The sequence below is a fragment of the Taudactylus pleione genome, unplaced genomic scaffold (assembly GCF_031769625.1).
Source record: "Taudactylus pleione unplaced genomic scaffold, aTauple2 ptg000646l, whole genome shotgun sequence".
NCBI lineage: Eukaryota > Metazoa > Chordata > Amphibia > Anura > Myobatrachidae > Taudactylus > Taudactylus pleione.
In genome coordinates, this window is record NW_028285048.1 from 1310122 (window position 1) to 1332902 (window position 22781).

The 22781-nt window shown below is 45.9% G+C and overlaps 1 pseudogene; it reads right to left on the minus strand.

Moving 5' to 3' along the window:
• Positions 1–17518: 17518 nt before the first annotated feature.
• Positions 17519–22419, minus strand: LOC148478900 (uncharacterized; annotated as a pseudogene).
• Positions 22420–22781: the final 362 nt, after the last annotated feature.

The following is a 22781-nucleotide window of genomic DNA, read 5'->3' on the forward strand; positions in this document are numbered from 1 at the left end:
CCTTTGCCTGTGGCTGCTGCTGCTCCACAGGCTCCTGCTGCCAGCCTGCTCCTAGGAGCCCCCTCCCCTGCAATTAGCTGTGTCCCCAGCGATGGACCCTACTGCTATAATGAGCTTTATTACCGATCGCTCATACTGCATTTGCCCCGTGTTTGTGGCCATGCTCCCTAACACCACACAATCTGCAGCACCACCTCCTGTTGCTCCTCTCACTGCTGGTCCTTGGCAGGCGTTTGCCTCTGGGAGCAGTTTGCCTGCGTCTGGGGTCCGACCTGTTGACACTTCATGAGGGTCTGCATCAGTGGGCATCGCGCCTGGTGCCCGGCTGCTGGCTTTGTGACGGCAGCTCCATCTGCCACAGGGGGTTTCACATCCCGCCTCAGCCCCGGAAGGTCCTTTTCCTTCTTTTTCAGGTTCGGATGATCCTTTGTGGGCGGCTGGTGAAGAGTCGGCCGCAGGAGGGTCGATGTCCATTTTCTCCGACGATCTTACAGCTGAGGTTGCAGACGGGTGTTTATCAGACTCTCATTCCAGTTTTAGTGAGATTAGTTCTTCCACATCCGATGACTCCAGCGATTCCAGTCCCTCCAAGAGGACATGTAAGGCGCACCGGCATGCGACGAACTTTGCTAGGCTCGAGGCCAGTACGTGGGATAGTAGATAATGGCGTACTCGCTCATCCACTTGGGATGACAAGGCCCCAGCCGATGGCGCCGATGCGGGGGTGGTCCGCTGCGCCAACACTGCAGTGCTGCGAGGGCTCCTTCCTAGTATTAGGGACAAGATTCATAAGGGTCGGTGCGTAGATGTGTTCTCTCTCACTGATAAAATGAGGAAGGATCTGCGGGCTGCGAAGTGTAAGGGGGGTATGGGCCTGGAAGCCTTCCAATCCTATTCCACTTGGCAGGCGGGGATATTTGTTTTTGCCGCATGTTATTTGGAGACTCGCCCCGCTGAGCACATGAATATGATCAGATACTTTCACCTCGTACACAGTATGTATAGGTCAGGCAGAGGGGCGGCCTGGCGTATTTACAATGAAGAGTTTCGGTGTAAGCAGGACAGGCTTCCAGTTATTTATTTCGGGTACAAGGACATGGAGGTGTAGCTCGATGTCACTCAGGGTTCGCTCTTGCCCCCATTCACTGCTAACCAGCGCCACAAATTAGGCACGGGCCGACCTGCCCCCTCGGCCAGCAGCAAGGGTAAATACTTTGCATTCAACTCTACTCAGTGTCCTTTTGGCCACCTCTGCATGAAATCTGGAGAAGGCCATCCCGCATCTGGCCGCTCAAAACCCGTTGCGCCGACTGCATCCAAGAAAACAGCCGGACTCAGACCTGCTGGACAAAGCTTTTTCCCCAGTTAATTTGGATGCTATGGCCAAGTGGTTATCGTGGTACCCAAACAAAGTTGATGCACAATTTTTGAGCGACGATTTTAAGTTCGATTTCCATTTGCCAGTTGTTTCGGTTATTCCCGTTGGTTCTCCAAGGAGCCTCCGGTCTGCGAGAGAGCTACCACTTATCATTAGGGACAAGGGACCTGATTCAGAGCCGCTCGCTAGATGTGGCCGCTCGCTCCCAGGATATGTAAATTCAGCTAAGTGACGTCAAGGCAGCCGCTCGCACGGCAAGGCATAAGCACGTCCAATATGTCTTGGCGAGTGATCACTTTGTGTTTATAGACACCCACCAGCCTGTCTATAGCCGCCCACTAGCGTACGTCATCTCCAGGAAGTATATACAACCATCAGTACATCGGGAACCATTGGATCAGACTGCAGCGCTTGCGGTTGACTGTACCCTACAGCAAGCACTGCGAGCAGCTCAGTGTAAAAAAATACCAAGTGACGTGTACTATGACGCAGCCGTTAATTATGCACTCGTGCATCCGCAACTCCACTCCCCCATTACTACTACCCTGCCCCTGTTACCACCCACAAATGGCCTCTCCTGGCACTCACTCCACTGGGCTGTCTTTGCAGGGTGAGCAAGCACATTCCGATCGCTCATACTAGTTTGCGCACGTGCACTGCAAACTACACGCATGCGCACATTAGCCAACATCGTCTGCAACGAGCGGCCGCTTGCTAGCTAGCGGGTCTGAATCAGGCCCAAAGTCCTTAAAGAAGTGCATTTAGGCCGCATGATTGGACCCTTCCCTGATCCGCCTCCAGCAGATTTAGTGCTGTCCCCTGTTGGCGTTGTTCCTAAGAAAGCTCCTGGGTCTCTTCGGCTCATTCAGCATCTATCTTACCCATCCGGCAGATCAGTTAATGACGCCATCCCGCAGGAACTGTGCTGGGTGTCATCAATCTCTTGAGCAGGTGCTGGAGCTGGTCCGGGCTCACGGTCCTGGAGCTTTGATGGGTAAGGGAGATGTTGAGTCGGCTTTTTCGCTTGCTTCCCTTTCCTGACTCGTTTAGGTCATACATGCCTACTCTCCCGGGAATCGCGGGAGGCTCCCGATTTTTTGGGTAACCCCCCGCGATCCCGGAAGAGTAGGCATATCTCCCGCATCCCGCCCACTTCCTAGTGAAGTGGGCAGGATGGGGAGATTTTACCTAAAATTATCGGGTCAGTCGGGAAGTAAATTAGGCAAATCGTGTAATTTAGCCCCGCCCCCTCCTCACGGACCCGCGGTTTCCTGTAAAGGGGGCGGGGCCTAATGCCATCTATCATCTGGCCCCCCCCCCCGAAGAGGAGAGCAGCAGGTCCCCTCCTGCTGCTCCCGGAAAGCTGCCCAGCAAAGTAGGTAAGTATGGTTTAGGTACATGGGTTTTTGCTTGGATGGCGGATACTACATTGACAAGTGTTTGCCTATGGGGTGTTCCGTGTCATGCGCCTTTTTTGAAATGTTCAGATCTTTTCTGCATTGGAGTATGGAAGCTGGGACCGGGGGGGATGGTATCACACATCATCTAGATGACACTTTGTGCGTTGGTCCCCCTCGTTGCGGGTACTTGCAGGATTTTTGGATTTTGTTAAGGCACTTTTTTCCTTTTTCGGGGTTCCGATTTCAAGTGATAAAATTATAGGCCCTGTGACTCGACTGTCCTACTTGGGTATCGAAATCGATACCTTAGACGGATGCTGCCGCCTGCCAGCTGACAAGATCCTAAAGCTGAAGGATGCCATTCAGATTTGCTTGGCTGCTGGGAGGGTAACGCTGAGCCAGGCTCAATCTCTTTTGGGCTTGCTGAACTTAGGTGTTCTCCCATAAATTCAAGAGGGCCACTGCGGGGGTCCGTAGAGCACACCATTTTATTCAGCTGTCTGCAGAAATCAAGCGGGACCTCTCTATTTGGCTCTCTATTCTGGCTGATTTTAATGGTGTTCTCTGGTGGCTGCCCCCTCCGGTACCCAAATCCCAATTGTAGTTGTTCACTGACGCAGCAGGGTCATCTGGATTTGGTTGTTACCTGGAAGGGGTCTGGTGCGCTGCCCCCTGGCCCATGGCGTGGTTTTCCAGATGCCTCACCAGAGATCTGTTGCTGCTTGAACTGTTCCTGATAATGGTGGCGTTGTTACTGTGGGGTTGCCAGCTGCGCGATCTTTAGATGCGATAATCTGGGAGTCATGCACACTATTAACGGGCAACATGCTTCCTCGCAGCCGGTGTTGCGTTTGCTTGCTCAGCTGGTATTGGGCTGCTTGCAATTCAACATTGTTTTCAAAGCATTCCACGTCCCGGGTTCGGAAAATGGTATTGCTGATGCGCTTTTGTGTTTCCCGTGGGACAGGTGTAGGCTGCTTGTACCCGAGGCTTGTTTGATTGGTGAGCTTTGCCCTTATGTTTGGCAGGTCATAGAGCCGGCATGGAGGGCCTAGCTAAGCAGTCCCTCGCCCCTGCTATGCAGTGGTCCTATCAGAAAGCGTGGACAGAGTGGGAGTCTTACCTCCAGCATCATAGACATAGAGGTGAGAGCAAGCAACGCTCCATGCTATCTTTTATTTGGGGTCTCTATGTCTCCGGTCAGTCTCGGGCAGTTGCCTCCCAGGTTCTGGCTGGTATTTCTTTTTTTTCACGTTTAACAGGGTTCCCCGACCATTCTAAGAACTTTCTAATTGTTAAGGCCCTGAAAGGCTGGGCACGTCCGGTCCGTCGTCCGGTTGATAGCAGGCGTCCAAGCGATATACCACTATTGCTTAGATTATTGCCGGCGGTCCCTGCGGTTGTTGTTTCTGATTTTGAGGTTCATCTTTTACGAGTGGTGTTTTCCATAGCACCTGTTGAGTATCTGAGATAGTTGCTCAGGCTAAATTGTCCCCCCATGCCCCGCTCCAAAGGGGAGAGTGCAGTGTTGTGCAAAATTAGGCATTCTAAAACCGGGTCATGGCCGTTGGGTCTCCCTGATGGCCTGTGCTGATGGGCGTATTTGTCCAGTGTCCCTGGCCAACCTTTATATTGATTTGAGACCACCTGTTGGGGGTGCATGGTTAATCCATGCTGATGGCTCGCCACTTACCAAATATCAGTTTGGTTTCATTTTTAGGCATGGTTTTCTCCACATTGGGCTCTCCTCGGGTGATTTTGGCACTCATTCATTCCCGGATAGGTGCCGCTGAGTCAGCGGGTATGCCTGTACCACAGATCATGGCACTTGGTCGGTGGAAATTGGCTTGTTATAAGTGCTATGTCAGGCTGGTTGCCAATGGTTGAAGTCTTGTTTTACTTGAGCTTATTGTCTGCATTGTAGTTTTTGTTTGTCTGTATGTTTGTCTCCTGTCTCCCCTGTCCATCCTACTCGGGTCATACTCACCACTTTCCACAGTGGGGGTCTTGAAGGATTTTTATTTTGCCTGACTAGACGGACTTAATTCGGCCCAACCACACAATCCCTCAGCAGGATTTTGTTTTTCCCTCTTGCCAAGTTGTTGAGTTTTTTCCTGACCTTCCCCCATTATTCCTAGGCAGCAGTGGCGCAGTGCCCGTTGTCCGAGAGCTTTAGACAAGGCTAGAAAGAGTTTTTGCATCCACTGGGCAGATACCTCCCGCAATGCTGTGTTTGGTGGTTTCGTTGGTATTGTTGGGCTGCTCTGTGTAGGGGCCGTCCTTTCAAGCCACCATAAATAAATCATTTAAATACAATAATTTAAATAAAATAAAGTTTCTTTACATAAATAGCTGACCTTTTTTAATTTCATTTCTGTCTCCGTGTGTTCATTTTAGATAAATATGGTTTCGTATAATGATCACACACCCAACGCCACACCTCAGCCGTTACTAGGTTTAGTATCGGTAGTAACACTTTTAATTGGTAGAGATGAGCGGGTTTGGTTTTCAGAGATCCGAACCCACCCGAATTTTGTAGATCCGAGTCAGATCCAAGCCGACTCGGATGTTCCCGCCTTACGCGGCTATCTCAAATCAAGGCAAAACCATAGAGATGAAATCTTGCGGCTCGCGAGCTTTCATCTCTATATGTAAGGTATGCGGCAGGCGCCATTTCACTCTGGTTGTGGAGACTGAACAGGGAGGGAGGGTGGGTAGTGTAGGGCTAGGGAGAGGTGATGTGCTGTTCTGTCTGCTGTGTCCTGGGCTGGTGCTGATCCATTCTGGATTGGTGCTGTGCTGCCTGCTCTGTCCATCTGCACTGTTGCTGATCCATCTGGGCTAGTGCTGTCTGCTGCGTCCATTTGGGCCCTATTTCTGGACCCCCCCCCAAAAAAAAAAATATTTTTTGTGTAATATATATTTGTCTGTGTCCGTGTTAGGCTTAACCACACAAGATCTAGCAAGTCGGCAACGCAACCTAGTGCTGCCCAACTCCAGTCGTCATCAATCTGTGCTCTGAGCCCAAGTTGTGGACCGGCAAAAAACATAAAACATAGTGTATTTTTTTGTAAAAAAAAATTCTGTGTGCGCACGACTGCACGTGTGTGAATTTTGTAACTGAACCTTGGCTACACTATTGGTGATTGTGACACTGCTTCAAAACTGCAGAAAATATGGAGGGCTGTCACATGACAAGAGAGCAAGGCCAAGAACCACATGTTGTAGCTGCCGGCAGCATTGCAAGGCCATCAACTTCCTCGTCCTCTATGAAGGCCCATGCCCCAGGGCTTAAGTCACGCCATCGATATGGTAAAGCTACTTTTACTGAAGTTAAGAAAAAAAATTGAAAGGAAATTTACCTCTATATAAACAAAAAATTGGCAATATGTCATTCACTACACAAAGTGGCAAGGAAAGGATAAGGACGTGGCCTTTCTTTATGAAGACTGCTGATAGCCCTTCTGCTGGTGGTGGTCCAATTAAAAATGTGAAAGTTGTTAAGACAGCTCCGGGAAAACCAACTGTGGGCCCTGAGAAATCGAAATCACAAATCCCCGAGGAGAGTGCAAGTGTGTCCGTGTGTCCGCGGTTGCCATGTGTGAGCCCGACCTAAATACTAGTGTACAGGAGGATCCTCCAAGTTCCAACATTTGTGTGCCCTCTGTAAATGTGGGGAAGGGCAGTCAACATCTTGTAGATGTAGTCATTGAGGATGCTTCTGTGGAATTGCACATGGAGGAGGATATTTTGGTAGTTGAAGGCACTAAGGATGATGAGGATGTTGATGATGAAGATGTTAGTGATGAGGATGTTGATGCCAAGGATGTCCTTTGTGTAAGTAGGGCAACAGCTGCTGCCCATGGATTGAAAAAGCCAAAGCCCATTGTTGTCATGCCGGGGCAAAATACAAAAAAATCCACTTCTCACGTGTGGAATTATTTCCACTTCAATCCGGACAACAGTTGTCAAGCCATATGTAACCATTGCAAAGCAAGAGTGAGTAGAGGGAGGGACCTAAACCACCTAGGAACCTCCTCCTTGTTACGTCACTTGGAGCGCATTCATCAAATATCAAAGTCCCAAACTCAAAACGTAACAAGTCCAGTGTCACCTACCTGCTTCCTCTCTGTGGAATTCAAGCGCCTTCGATCTCCAACACCAACATCATCATCAACATTCTCATTCGTGATCGGAAGTAATTTTAAAAAACAATTGACTATTAAACAGTCCTTTGATAGAGGAAGTCAGTATAACAGCTGTCACCCAGTTTCACAGCGGATCACTGACGTCAAGACGGCTGTGCTAGTATTAGATTGTGAAATAATAAAAAAAGAGGATGATAGTGTGGAGGAAGTGCAAAACGAGGATGGGGGAAATTTGTGTCCTATCTGACGCTAATGTGGATGTTGATGTAAATCAGCCACCAGTGGCAGCAGTTCTTGCTAATGATAAAAAGAAAGCCAGAAAAGCCACGTCTTGGGTGTGGAATTATTTTAATCTAAATTCTGACAACAGTTGTGAAGGCATCTGTTCCATTTGTAAAGCCAAAGTTAGCAGAGGAAGGGATGTTAACCATCTAGGCATCTCCTCCCTCTTACATCATTTGCAGCGAGTTCATGCAATTTGTTTAACAAAATTATAATTTGTAAATTAATAACAAGCAGTCCAGTATCAGCTACCAGCAGTTTGGACCAGCACATGTAATCCCCACCACTAATTGAAGGTAGTCCTTCCAAAAAATGTTTTGTGGGGCCCAAACACACCAAGGAGTTCAGCCACGAAAGTGTCAGTCCTAGTGGCTAAAGTACTTGGTTTGTTAAACTGTTCATGTTCTTTTTAATATCCTACATAAGAGAGGGTGGGAGGGACAATTCCATCTTGCACCTCTTTCCTTTACATTTGGCACAATTTTGGGCATTGCCGACTGACATTATTATAGTTTATTAAACTGCCATCCTATCTGCCACTGCTGTGTGGTAATGTTTCATAGATGTCCTATATGTTTATAAACTGCCGTGCGTTTGTGCCGCTGCTCTGTCGCTTACTTTAGCCAGCCAGCTCGCTGCAGCCTTTGGCCTATATTGGTGAAAAATAGTGAAATCAATATTGTGAGCCGTGAGGTGGTTAATAATGACTAGAAATGCCTGCAAATAATTGTTATTAAGGTTAATAATACTATAGGAACAAAAAGAGGCCCAAATTATGTGGTTTTAGCTGTTTATATAATTTTTTGGAAAAAATACAGATCCAAAACCTAAAAACAAAACACCAAGGAAAAAAATCCAAAACCAGATTCAGATCCAAAACCAAAACACGTGGGTCGGCGCACATCTCTAGTAATAAGCAGTACAGACCTCTAGTGAGACGTATCGGTAGTAACGCTGGTAATAAGCAGTATGGACCTCTGGTGAGAAGTATCGGTAGTAAGGCTGTAATAAGCAGTATGGACCTCTGGTGAGAAGTATCGGTAGTAATGCTTGTGATAAGCAGTACAGACCTCTGGTGAGAAGTATCGGTAGTAACGCTGTAATAAGCAGTATGGACCTCTGGTGAGAAGTATCGGTAGTAACACTGTAATAAGCAGTATGGACGTCTGGTGAGAAGTATCGGTAGTAACGCTTGTAATAAGCAGTATGGACCTCTGGTGAGAAGTATCGGTAGTAAGGCTGTAATAAGCAGTATGGACCTCTGGTGAGAAGTATCAGTATTAACGCTGTAATAAGCAGTATGGACCTCTGGTGAGAAGTATCGGTAGTAACGCTTGTAATAAGCAGTATGGACCTCGGGTGAGAAGTATCGGTAGTAAGGCTGTAATAAGCAGTATGGACCTCTGGTGAGAAGTATCGGTAGTAACGCTTGTGATAAGCAGTACAGACCTCTGGTGAGAAGTATCGGTAGTAACACTGTAATAAGCAGTATGGACCTCTGGTGAGAAGTATCGGTAGTAACGCTTGTAATAAGCAGTACGGACCTCTGGTGAGAAGTATCAGTAGTAACGCTGTAATAAGCAGTATGGACCACTGGTGAGAAGTATCGGTAGTAACGCTTGTAATAAGCAGTATGGACCTCTGGTGAGAAGTATCGGTAGTAACGCTTGTAATAAGAAGTATGGACCTCTGGTGAGAGGTATCGGTACTAACGCTGTAATAAGCAGTACAGACCTCTGGTGAGAAGTATCGGTAGTAACGCTTGTAATAAGCAGTATGGACCTCTGGTGAGAGGTATCTGTAGTAACGCTGTAATAAGTAGTACAGACCTCTAGTGAGACGTATCGGTAGTAACGCTGTAATAAGCAGTATGGACCTCTGGTGAGACGTATCGGTAGTAATGCTTGTAGTAAGCAGTATGGACCTCTGGTGAGAAGTATCGGTAGTAAGGCTGTAATAAGCAGTAAGGACCTCTGGTGAGAAGTATCGGTAGTAACGCTTGTGATAAGCAGTACAGACCTCTGGTGAGAAGTATCGGTAGTAACGCTGTAATAAGCAGTATGGACCTCTGGTGAGAAGTATCGGTAGTAACGCTTGTAATAAGCAGTATGGACCTCTGGTGAGAAGAATCGGTAGTAACCCTTGTAATAAGCAGAATGGACCTCTGGTGAGAGGTATCGGTAGTAACCCTTGTAATAAGTAGTATGGACCTCTGGTGAGAGGTATCGGTAGTAACGCTTGTAATAAGCAGTATGGACCTCTGGTGAGAAGTATCGGAAGTAACGCTGTAATAAGCAGTACAGACCTCTGGTGAGAAGTATCGGTAGTAAGGCTTGTAATAAGCAGTATGGACCTCTGGTGAGAAGTATCGGTAGTAACACTGTAATAAGCAGTATGGACCTCTGGTGAGAAGTATCGGTAGTAAGGCTGTAATAAGCAGTACAGACCTCTAGTGAGACGTATCGGTAGTAATGCTTGTAATAAGCAGTATGGACCTCTGGTGAGAAGTATCGGTAGTAACGCTTGTAATAAGAAGTATGGACCTCTGGTGAGAAGTATCGGTAGTAACGCTTGTAATAAGCAGTATAGACCTCTGGTGAGAAGTATCGGTAGTAACACTGTAATAAGCAGTATGTACCTCTGGTGAGAAGTATCGGTAGTAACGCTTGTAATAAGCAGTAAGGACCTCTGGTGAGAAGTATCAGTAGTAACGCTTGTAATAAGCAGTATGGACCTCTGGTGAGAAGTATCGGTAGTAACGCTTGTAATAAGAAGTATGGACCTCTGGTGAGAAGTATCGGTAGTAACGCTTGTAATAAGCAGTATGGACCTCTTGTGAGAAGTATCGGTAGTAACACTGTAATAAGCAGTATGGACCTCTGGTGAGAAGTATCGGTAGTAACGCTGTAATAAGCAGTATGGACCTCTGGTGAGAAGTATCGGTAGTAACGCTGTAATAAGCAGTTAGGACCTCTGGTGAGAAGTATCTGTAGTAACACTGTAATAAGCAGTATGGACCTCTGGTGAGAAGTATCGGTAGTAACGCTGTAATAAGCAGTATGGACCTCTGGTGAGAAGTATCTGTAGTAACGCTTGTAATAAGCAGTATGGACCTCTGGTGAGAGGTATCGGTAGTAACGCTTGTAATAAGTAGTACAGACCTCTAGTGAGACGTATCGGTAGTAACGCTGTAATAAGCAGTATGGACCTCTGGTGAGAAGTATCGGTAGTAATGCTTGTAATAAGCAGTATGGACCTCTGGTGAGAAGTATCGGTAGTAAGGCTGTAATAAGCAGCACAGACCTCTAGTGAGACGTATCGGTAGTAATGCTTGTAATAAGCAGTATGGACCTCTGGTGAGAAGTATCGGTAGTAACACTTGTAATAAGCAGTATGGACCTCTGGTGAGAAGTATCGGTAGTAATGCTTGTAATAAGCAGTATGGACCTCTGGTGAGAAGTATCGGTAGTAACGCTGTAATAAGCAGTATGGACCTCTGGTGAGAAGTATCGGTAGTAACATTTGTAATAAGCAGTATGGACCTCTGGTGAGAAGTATCGGTAGTAACGCTTGTAATAAGCAGTATGGACCTCTGGTGAGAAGTATCGGTTGTAAAGCTTGTAATAAGCAGTATGGACCTCTGGTGAGAAGTATCTGTAGTAACGCTTGTAATAAGTAGTACAGACCTCTGGTGAGAAGTATCTGTAGTAATGCTTGTAATAAGCAGTATGGACCTCTGGTGAGAGGTATCGGTAGTAACGCTTGTAATAAGTAGTACAGACCTCTAGTGAGACGTATCGGTAGTAACGCTGTAATAAGCAGTATGGACCTCTGGTGAGAAGTATCGGTAGTAACATTTGTAATAAGCAGTATGGACCTCTGGTGAGAAGTATCGGTAGTAACGCTGTAATAAGCAGTATGGACCTCTGGTGAGAAGTATCGGTAGTAAGGCTGTAATAAGCAGTATGGACCTCTGGTGAGAAGTATCGGTAGTAACCCTTGTAATAAGCAGTATGGACCTCTGGTGAGAAGTATCGGTAGTAACGCTTGCAATAAGCAGTACGGACCTCTGGTGAGAAGTATCGGTAGTAACACTTGTAATAAGCAGTATGGACCTCTGGTGAAAAGTATCTGTAGTAACGCTTGTAATAAGTAGTACAGACCTCTGGTGAGAAGTATCGGTAGTAACGCTGTAATAAGCAGTACAGACCTCTGGTGAGACGTATCGGTAGTAATGCTTGTAATAAGCAGTATGGACCTCTGGTGAGAAGTATCGGTAGTAACACTTGTAATAAGAAGCATGGACCTCTGGTGAGAGGTATCGGTACTAACGTTGTAATAAGCAGTACAGACCTATGGTGAGAAGTATCGGTAGTAACGCTTGTAATAAGCATTATGGACCTCTGGTGAGAAGTACCTGTAGTAACGCTTGTAATAAGTAGTACAGACCTCTGGTGAGAAATATCGGTAGTAACGCTGTAATAAGCAGTATGGACCTCTGGTGAGAAGTATCGGTAGTAATGCTTGTAATAAGCAGTATGGACCTCTGGTGAGACGTATCGGTAGTAACGCTTGTAATAAGCAGTATGGACCTCTGATGAGAAGTATCGGTAGTAACACTTGTAATAAGAAGTATGGACCTCTGGTGAGAGGTATCGGTACTAACGCTTTAATAAGCAGTACAGACCTATGGTGAGAAGTATCGGTAGTAACGCTTGTAATAAGCAGTACAGACGGTAGTAACGCTGTAATAAGCAGTATGGACCTCTGGTGAGAAGTATCGGTAGTAACGCTTGTAATAAGCAGTATGGACCTCTGGTGAGAGGTATCGGTAGTAACGCTTGTAATAAGCAGTATGGACCTCTGGTGAGAAGTATCGGTAGTAACGCTTGTAATAAGTAGTATGGACCTCTGGTGAGAAGTATCGGTAGTAACGCTTGTAATAAGCATTATGGACCTCTGTAGAGAAGTATCGGTAGTAACGCTTGTAATAAGCAGTATGGACCTCTGGTGAGAGGTATCGGTAGTAACACTAGTAACAAGCAGTATGGACCTCTGGTGAGAAGTATCGGTAGTAACGCTTGTAATAAGCAGTATGGACCTCTGGTGAGAAGTATCGGTAGTAACGCTTGTAATAAGCAGTATGGACCTCTGGTGAGAAGTATCGGTAGTAACACTGTAATAAGCAGTATGGACCTCTGGGGAGACGTATCGGTAGTAACACTGTAATAAGTAGTATTGACCTCTGGTGAGAAGTATAGGTAGTAACGCTTGTAATAAGCAGTATGGACCTCTGGTGAGAAGTATCAGTAGTAACGCTTGTAATAAGCAGTATGGACCTCTGGTGAGAGGTATCGGTAGTAACACTAGTAACAAGCAGTATGGACCTCTGGTGAGAAGTATCGGTAGTAACACTGTAATAAGCAGTATGGACCTCTGGTGAGAAGTATTGGTAGTAACGCTTGTAATAAGCAGTATGGACCTCTGGTGAGAAGAATCGGTAGTAACCCTTGTAATAAGCAGTATGGACCTCTGGTGAGAAGTATCGGTAGTAAAGCTTGTAATAAGCAGTATGGACCTCTGGTGAGAAGTATCTGTAGTAACGCTTGTAATAAGCAGTACGGACCTCTGGTGAGAAGTATCGGTAGTAACCCTTGTAATAAGCAGTATGGACCTCTGGTGAGAGGTATCGGTAGTAACCCTTGTAATAAGCAGTACAGACCTCTGGTGAGAGGTATCGGTAGTAACGCTTGTAATAAGCAGTATGGACCTCTGGTGATAAGTATCAGTAGTAACGCTGTAATAAGCAGTTAGGACCTCTGGTGAGAAGTATTGGTAGTAACCCTTGTAATAAGCAGTACAGACGTCTGGTGAGAGGTATCGGTAGTAACGCTTGTAATAAGCAGTATGGACCTCTGGTGAGAAGTATCGGTAGTAACGCTGTAATAAGCAGTTAGGACTTCTGGTGAGAAGTATCGGTAGTAACGCTTGTAATAAGCAGTATGGACCTCTGGTGAGAAGTATCGGTAGTAACACTTGTAATAAGCAGTATGGACCTCTGGTGAGAAGTATCGGTAGTAACGCTTGTAATAAGCAGTATGGACCTCTGGTGAGAAGTATCGGTAGTAACGCTGTAATAAGCAGTATGGACCTCTGGTGAGAAGTATCGGTAGTAACGCTGTAATAAGCAGTATGGACCTCTGGTGAGAAGTATCGGTAGTAAGGCTGTAATAAGCAGTATGGACCTCTGGTGAGAGGTATCGATAGTAATGCTTGTAATAAGCAGTATGGACCTCGGGTGAGACGTATCAGTAGTAATGCTTTTAATAAGCAGTATGGACCTCAGGTGAGACGTATCGGTAGTAATGCTTGTAATAAGCAGTATGGACCTCGGGTGAGTAGTATCGGTAGTAAGGCTGTAATAAGCACTAAGGACCTCTGGTGAGAAGTATCGGTAGTAACGCTGTAATAAGCAGTACGGACCTCTGGTGAGAAGTATCGGTAGTAACCCTTGTAATAAGCAGTACGGACCTCTGGTGAGAGGTATCGGTAGTAACCCTTGTAATAAGTAGTATGGACCTCTGGTGAGAGGTATCGGTTGTAACGCTTGTAAAAAGCAGTATGGACCTCTGGTGAGAAGTATCGGTAGTAACGCTGTAATAAGCAGTACAGACCTCTGGTGAGAAGTATCGGTAGTAACGCTTGTAATAAGCAGTATGGACCTCTGGTGAGAAGTATCGGTAGTAACACTGTAATAAGCAGTATGGACCTCTGGTGAGAAGTATCGGTAGTAACGCTGTAATAAGCAGTATGGACCTCTGGTGAGAAGTATCGGTAGTAACGCTGTAATAAGCAGTTAGGACCTCTGGTGAGAAGTATCTGTAGTAACACTGTAATAAGCAGTATGGACCTCTGGTGAGAAGTATCGGTAGTAACGCTGTAATAAGCAGTATGGACCTCTGGTGAGAAGTATCGGTAGTAACGCTTGTAATATGCAGTATGGACCTCTGGTGAGAAGTATCGGTAGTAACGCTGTAATAAGCAGTATGGACCTCTGGTGAGAAGTATCGGAAGTAACATTTGTAATAAGCAGTATGGACCTCTGGTGAGAAGTATCAGTAGTAACGCTTGTAATAAGCAGTATGGACCTCTGGTGAGAAGTATCGGTTGTAAAGCTTGTAATAAGCAGTATGGACCTCTGGTGAGAAGTATCTGTAGTAACGCTTGTAATAAGTAGTATAGACCTCTGGTGAGAAGTATCTGTAGTAATGCTTGTAATAAGCAGTATGGACCTCTGGTGAGAAGTATCGGTAGTAACGCTTGTAATAAACAGTATGGACCTCTGTTGAGAAGTATCAGTAGTAACGCTTGTAATAAGCAGTATGGACCTCTGGTGAGAAGTATCAGTAGTAACGCTTGTAATAAGCAGTATGGACCTCTGGTGAGAAGTATCAGTAGTAACGCTTGTAATAAGCAGTATGGACCTCTGGTGAGAAGTATCGGTAGTAATGCTTGTAATAAGCAGTATGGACCTCTGGTGAGAAGTATCAGTAGTAACGCTTGTAATAAGCAGTATGGACCTCTGGTGAGAAGTATCAGTAGTAACAGTTGTAATAAGCAGTATGGACCTCTGGTGAGAAGTATCAGTAGTAACACTTGTAATAAGCAGTATGGACCTCTGGTGAGATGTATCGGTAGTAACGCTGTAATAAGCAGTTAGGACCTCTGGTGAGAAGTATCGGTAGTAACGCTTGTAATAAGCAGTATGGACCTCTGGTGAGAAGTATTGGTAGTAACACTTGTAATAAGCAGTATGGACCTCTGGTGAGAAGTATCGGTAGTAACGCTTGTAATAAACAGTATGGACCTCTGGTGAGAAGTATCGGTAGTAACATTTGTAATAAGCAGTATGGACCTCTGGTGAGAAGTATCAGTAGTAACGCTTGTAATAAGCAGTATGGACCTCTGGTGAGAAGTATCTGTTGTAACGCTTGGAATAAGTAGTACAGACCTCTGGTGAGAAGTATCTGTAGTAACGCTTGTAATAAGCAGTATGGACCTCTGGTGAGAGGTATCGGTTGTAACGCTTGTAATAAGTAGTACAGACCTCTAGTGAGACGTATCGGTAGTAACGCTGTAATAAGCAGTATGGACCTCTGGTGAGAAGTATCGGTAGTAACATTTGTAATAAGCAGTATGGACCTCTTTTGAGAAGTATCGGTAGTAACGCTGTAATAAGCAGTATGGACCTCTGGTGAGAAGTATCGGTAGTAAGGCTGTAATAAGCAGTATGGACCTCTGGTGAGAAGTATCGGTAGTAACCCTTGTAATAAGCAGTACGGACCTCTGGTGCGAAGTATCGGTAGTAACACTTGTAATAAGCAGTATGGACCTCTGGTGAAAAGTATCTGTAGTAACGCTTGTAATAAGTAGTACAGACCTCTGGTGAGAAGTATCGGTAGTAACGCTGTAATAAGCAGTACAGACCTCTGGTGAGACGTATCGGTAGTAATGCTTGTAATAAGCAGTATGGACCTCTGGTGAGACGTATCGGTAGTAACGCTTGTAATAAGCAGTATGGACCTCTGGTGAGAAGTATCGGTAGTAACAATTGTAATAAGAAGCATGGACCTCTGGTGAGAGGTATTGGTACTAACGTTGTAATAATCAGTACAGACCTATGGTGAGAAGTATCGGTAGTAACGCTTGTAATAAGCATTATGGACCTCTGGTGAGAAGTATCGGTAGTAACGCTTGTAATAAGCAGTATGGACCTCTGGTGAGAAGTATCAGTAGTAACGCTTGTAATAAGCAGTATGGACCTCTGGTGAGAAGTATCAGTAGTAACTCTTGTAATAAGCAGTATGGACCTCTGGTGAGAAGTATCAGTAGTAACGCTTGTAATAAGCAGTATGGACCTCTGGTGAGAAGTATCGGTAGTAACGCTGTAATAAGCAGTACAGACCTCTGGTGAGAAGTATCGGTAGTAACGCTTATAATAAGCAGTACGGACCTCTGGTGAGAAGTATCGGTAGTAACACTTGTAATAAGCAGTACGAACCTCTAGTGAGAAGTATCGGAGGTAACACTAGTAATAAGCAGTACAGACCTCTGGTGAGAAGTATCGGTAGTAACACTAGTAACAAGCAGTATGGACCTCTGGTGAGAGGTATCGGTAGTAACGCTGTAATAAGCAGTATGGACCTCTGGTGAGAAGTAACATTTGTAATAAGCAGTATGGACCTCTGGTGAGAAGTATCGGTAGTAACGCTTGTAATAAGCAGTAAGGACCTCTGGTGAGAAGTATCGTTAGTAACGCTTGTGATAAGCAGTACGGACCTCTGGTGAGAAGTATCGGTAGTAACGCTGTAATGAGTAGTACAGACCTCTAGTGAGAAGTATCAGTAGTAACGCTTGTAATAAGCAGTACAGACCTCTTGTGAGAAGTATCAGTAGTAACGCTTGTAATAAGCAGTATGGACCTCTGGTGAGAAGTATTGGTGGTAACGCTTGTAATAAGCAGTATGGACCTCTGGTGAGAAGTATCAGTAGTAAACCTTGTAATAAGCTGTATGGACCTCTGGTGAGAAGTATCTGTAGTAACCCTTGTAATAAGCAGTACAGACCTCTGGTGAGAAGTATCAGTAGTAACGCTTGTAATAAGCAGTATGGACCTCTGGTGAGAAGTATTGGTGGTAACGCTTGTAATAAGCAGTATGGACCTCTGGTGAGAAGTATCGGTAGTAACACTTGTAATAAGCAGTATGGACCTCTGGTGAGAAGTATCGGTAGTAACACTTGTAATAAGCAGTTAGGACCTCTAGTGAGAAGTATCAGTAGTAACACTAGTAATAAGTAGTACAGACCTCTGGTGAGAAGTATCGGTAGTAACACTGTAATAAGCAGTACGGACATCTAGTGAGAGGTTTCGGTAGTAACTCTTGTAATAAGCAGTACGGATTTCTGGTGGACCACCCTCTTCTTCTGCAAATCCTTCACTCACCTGGTCTACATTACACTGTCCTCTACTGGCTGTCCTCCTACCTCTCTGTGCGTTCCTTCTTTGTCTCCTATCATGACTCCTTTTCCCCCCAAATTCCACTAACAGTAGGTGTTCTCCAAGTTTCTGCTCTTGGACCTCTTCTATTCTTCCTCTATACTTGTTCTCTAGGTGAACTCATCAGGTCTTTTAATCTCAATTATCATCTCTGTACTGATGATACTCAGATCTACCTTTCCTCTCCTGACCTAACCCACTCTCTCCTCACTTCTATCTCCAACAGTCTCTCCGCTAATTCTTCCTGGATGTCCTAGCACTTTCTTAAACTTAATATGTCTAAGGCCGAGCTGATCATTTTCCCACCCTTCTGAGTAACCTTGGGTGGGGGTGCTGTGTGAATGGGACAGGTATATGGGGTTGCTGTATGAATGGGACAGGTATATGGGGTTGCTGTATGAATGGAACAGGTATATGGGGGTGCTGTGTGAATGGGACAGTTATATGGGGGTGCTGTGTGAATGAGACAGGTATATGGGGGTGCTGTATGAATGGGACAGGTATATGGGGGTGCCATGTGAATGGGACAGGTATATGGGGGTGCTGTAAGGATGGGACAGGTATAAGCGGGTGCTATATGGATGGGACAGGTATATGGAGGTGCTGTATGAATGGGACAGGTATATGGGGCTGCTGTATGAATGGGACACGTATATGGGTGTGCTTTATACATGGGAAAGGTATATGGGGGTGGGGTATGAATGGGACAGGTATATGGGGGTGCTGTATGAATGGAACAGGTATATGGGGGTGCTTTACCAATGGGACAGGTATGTTGGGGTGGGGTATGAATGGGACAGATATATGGGGGTGCTGTATGAATGGGACAGGTATATGGGGGTGCTTTATGAATGGGACAGGTATATGGTGTGCTTTATACATGGGACAGGTATATGGGGGTGGGGTATGAATGGGACAGGTATACGGGGTGGGGTATGAATGGGACAGGTATATGGGGTGCTGTATGAATGGGACAGGTATATGGGGGTGCTTTATACATTGGACAGGTTTATGGGGGTGGGGTATGAATGGGACAGGTATAAGGGGGTGCGGTATGAATGGGACAAGTATATGGGGGTGCTGTATGGATGGGAAAGCTATATGGGGGTGGGGTATGAATGGACAGGTATATGGAGGTGCTGTATGAATGGGACAGGTATAAGCGGGTGCTATATGATATGGATGGGACAAGTATATGGAGGTGCTGTATGAATGGGACAGGTATATGGGGGTGCTATATGGATGGGACAGGTATATGGAGGTGGGGTATGAATGGACAGGTATATGGGAGTGCAGTATGAATGGAACAGGTATATGGGGGTGCTGCATGAATGGGACAGGTATACGGGGGTGCTGTATGGATGGGACAGGTATATGGGGGTGCCGTATGGATGGTACAGGTATATGGAGGTGCTGTATGAATGGGACAGGTATATGAGGGTGCTTTATACATGGGACAGGTATATGGGGTATGAATGGGACAGGTATATGGGGGTGCATGGTACAGGTATATGGGGGTGGGGTATGAATGGGACAGCTATATGGGGGTGCTGTATGAATAGTACAGGTATATGGAGGTGCTGAATGGATGGGACAGGTATATGGGGGTACTATATGAATGGGACAGGTATTTAGGGGTGCTGTATGGATGGGACAGGTACATGGGGGTGCTATATGAATGGGACAGGTATATGGGGTACTATATGAATGTGACAGGTATATGGGAGTGCTATATGAATGGGACAGGTATATGGGGGTACTATATGGATGGGACAGGTATATGAGGTGGTGTATGGATGGGACAGGTATATGAGGTGCTGTATGAATGGGACAGGTATATGAGGGTGCTTTATACATGGGACAGGTATATGAGGGTGGGGTATGAATGGGACAGGTATAAGGGGGTACTATATGAATGGGACAGGTAAATGGGGGTGCTGCATGAATGGGACAGGTATATGGGGGTGCTTTATACATGGGACAGGTATATGGGGTGGGGAATGAATGGGACAGGTTTATGGGGGTGGGTATGAATGGGACAGGTATATAGGGGTGCTGTATGAATGGTACAGGTATATGGGGGTACTATATGAATTGGACAGGTATATGGGGGTGCTGTATGTATGGGACATGTATATGGGGGTGCTATATGAATGGGACAGGTATATGGGGGTACTATATGGATAGGACAGGTATATGGGGGTGCTATATGAAAGGAACAGGTATATGGGGGTACTATATGGATTGGACAGGTACATGAGGTGGTGTATGGATGGGACAGGTATATGAGGTACTGTATGGAAGAAACAGGTATAAGGGGGTGCTGTACGAATGGGACAGGTATATGGGGGTGCTGTACAGATGGGACAGGTATATGGGGGTGCTGTATGGATGGGACAGGTATATGGGGGTGCTGTATGGATGGGACAGGTATATGGGGGTTCTGTATGAATGGGACAGGTATATGGGGGTGCCTTATACATAGGATAGGTATATGGGGGTGGGGTATGAATGGGAAAGGTATATGGGTGTGCTGTATGAATGCGACAAGTATATGGGGGTGCTTTATACATGGGACAGGTATGTGGGGGTGGGGTATGAATGGGACAGGTATATGGGGGTGCTGTATGAATGGGACAGGTATATGGGGGTGCTCTATACATGGGACAGGTATATGGGGGTGGGGTATGAATGGGACAGGTATATGGGGCTGCTGTATGAACGGGACAGGTATATGGGAGTGCTTTATACATGGGACAGGTATATGGGGGTGGGATATGAATGGGACAGGCATATAGGGGTGGGGTATTAATGGGACAGGTATATGGGGGTGGAGTATGAATGAGACAGGCATATGGAGGTGCTGTATGAATGGGACAGGTATATGGGGGTGCTGTATGAATGGGACAGGTATACGGGGGTGCTGTATGGATGGTACAGGTATATTGGGGTGCTATATGGATGGTACAGGTATATGGAGGTTCTGTATGAATGGGACAGGTATATGAGGGTGCTTTATACATGGGACAGGTATATGGGGGTGGGGTATGAATGGGACAGGTATATGGGGGTGCTGTATGAATGGGACACGTATATGGGGGTGCTATATACATGGGACAGGTATATGGGGGTGGGGTATGAATGGGACAGGTATATGGGGGAGGGGTATGAATGGAACAGGTATATGGGGGTGCTGTATGAATGGGACAGGTATATGGAGGTGCTGTATGGATGGGACAGGAATATGGGGGTAATATATGAATGGGACAGGTATATAGGGGTGCTGTATGGATGGGACAGGTATATGGGGGTGCTATATGAATGGGACAGGTATATGTGGGTATTATATGGATGGGACAGGTATATGAGGGTGCTATATGAATGGGACAGGTACATGGGGGTGCTATATGAATGGGACAGGTATATGAGGTGGTGTATGGATGGGATAGGTATATGAGGTACTGTATGAATGGGACAGGTATATGGGGGTGCTATATACATGGGACAGGTATATGGGGGTGGGGTATGAATGGGTCAGGTATATGGGGGTGGGGTATGAATGGGACAGGTTTATGGGGGTACTATATGAATGGGACAGGTATATGGGGGTGCTGTATGAATGGGACAAGTATTTGGGGGTGGGGTATGAATTTGTCAGGTATATGGGGGTGCTGTATGAATGGGACAGGTATATGGGGGTACTAGATGAATGGGACAGGTATATGGGGGTGCTGTATGTATGGGACAGGTATATGGGGGTGCTGTATGAATGGGACAGGTATATGGGGGTACTATATGGATGGGACAGGTATATGGGGGTGCTATATGAATGGGACAGATATATGGGGGTACTATATGGGGGTGCTGTATGGATGGGACAGGTATATGAGGTGGTGTATGGATGGGACAGGTATATGGGGGTGCTGAATGAATGGGACAGGTATATGGGGGTGCTGAATGGATGGGACAGGTATATGGGGGTGCTGAATGGATGGGACAGGTATATGGGGGCGCTGTATGGATGGGACAGGTATATTGGGTGCTGTATGAATGGGAAAGGTATATGGGGTACTATATGGGGGTGCTGTATGAATGGGACAGGTATATGGGGGTGCTGTATGAGGGGGACAGGTATATGGGGGTGCTGTGTGGATGGGACAGGTATATGGGGGTGCTGTATGTATGGGACAGGTATATGGGGGTGCTGTATGAATGAGTCAGGTATATGGGGGTGCTGTATGAATGGGACAGGTATATGGGGGTGCTGTATGGATGGGACAGGTATATGGGGTGCTGTATGAATGGGAAAGGTATATGGGGTACTATATGAATGGGACAGGTATATGGGGTGCTATATGGATGGGACAGGTATATGGGGTGCTATATGTATTGGACAGGTATATGGGGTGCTATATGGATGGGACAGGTATATGGGGGTGCTGAATGGATGGGACAGGTATATGGGGGTGCTGTATGAATGGGACAGGCATATTGGGTGCTATATGGATGGGACAGGCATATGGGGTGCTATATGGATGGGACAGGTATATGGGGTGCTATATGGATGGGACAGGTATATGGGGGTGCTGAATGGATGGGACAGGTATATGTGGGTGCTGTATGGATGGGACAGGTATATGGGGTGCTGTATGAATGGGAAAGGTATATGGGGTACTATATGAATGGGATAGGTATATGGGGTGCTATATGGATAGGACAGGTATATGGGGTGCTATATGGATGGGAGAGGTACATGGGGGTGCTGAATGGATGGGACAGGTATATGGGGGTGCTGTATGAATGGGACAGGTATATGGGGGTGCTATATGTATTGGACAGGTATATGGGGGTGCTGTATGAATGGGGCTGGTGTTTTTAAGATTGCAGGTGGGTTTCAGAGACGTATTTTGAAGTTTTTTTTTACAGAGATATAACCTTATAGGTATTTGTGTGGACCCCTAATTAATGTAGAGCATTTATTTTACACACTTTCTTTCAGTATTATTTGGCTGTTTAGGAGAAATGCTTATAACAGTAATTTCACATTATTTAAGAACCCCAAATACTTTTAATATTGCCACTAATAGACTTCTATACTGGTATCCTACACTACTGTCATTTGCCTTCTCCGGGGGTACAGACATATTTCCCCATCTTACCTGTTCTTATCACGTGTACAACATGCAAGAATTATCGTGTGAACGCCGGAAGACAACTTTTATAATTTAATTTTGTGAATAACGGGAACGCGCTTACTGACGAAAAGTGAAATTAACGGGCGATAGGATATAAAAATGATTGTTTTATGTCGGCTAATTGATTCCCCCTATACCCTAATATCCTTCCCCTATGTAGTGTAACTACTGACAGACATACGGCTGCTGTGTGATATCTGCACTCACCCTAATTATATTATGGGAACCAGGACTGAGGCCTCCTCTGTATTTTATGTATTTTAGTGACTGTGGTCCATTCAGAGGCAGGAGGGGATTTCAGAACTGATCTATTTTTTTATC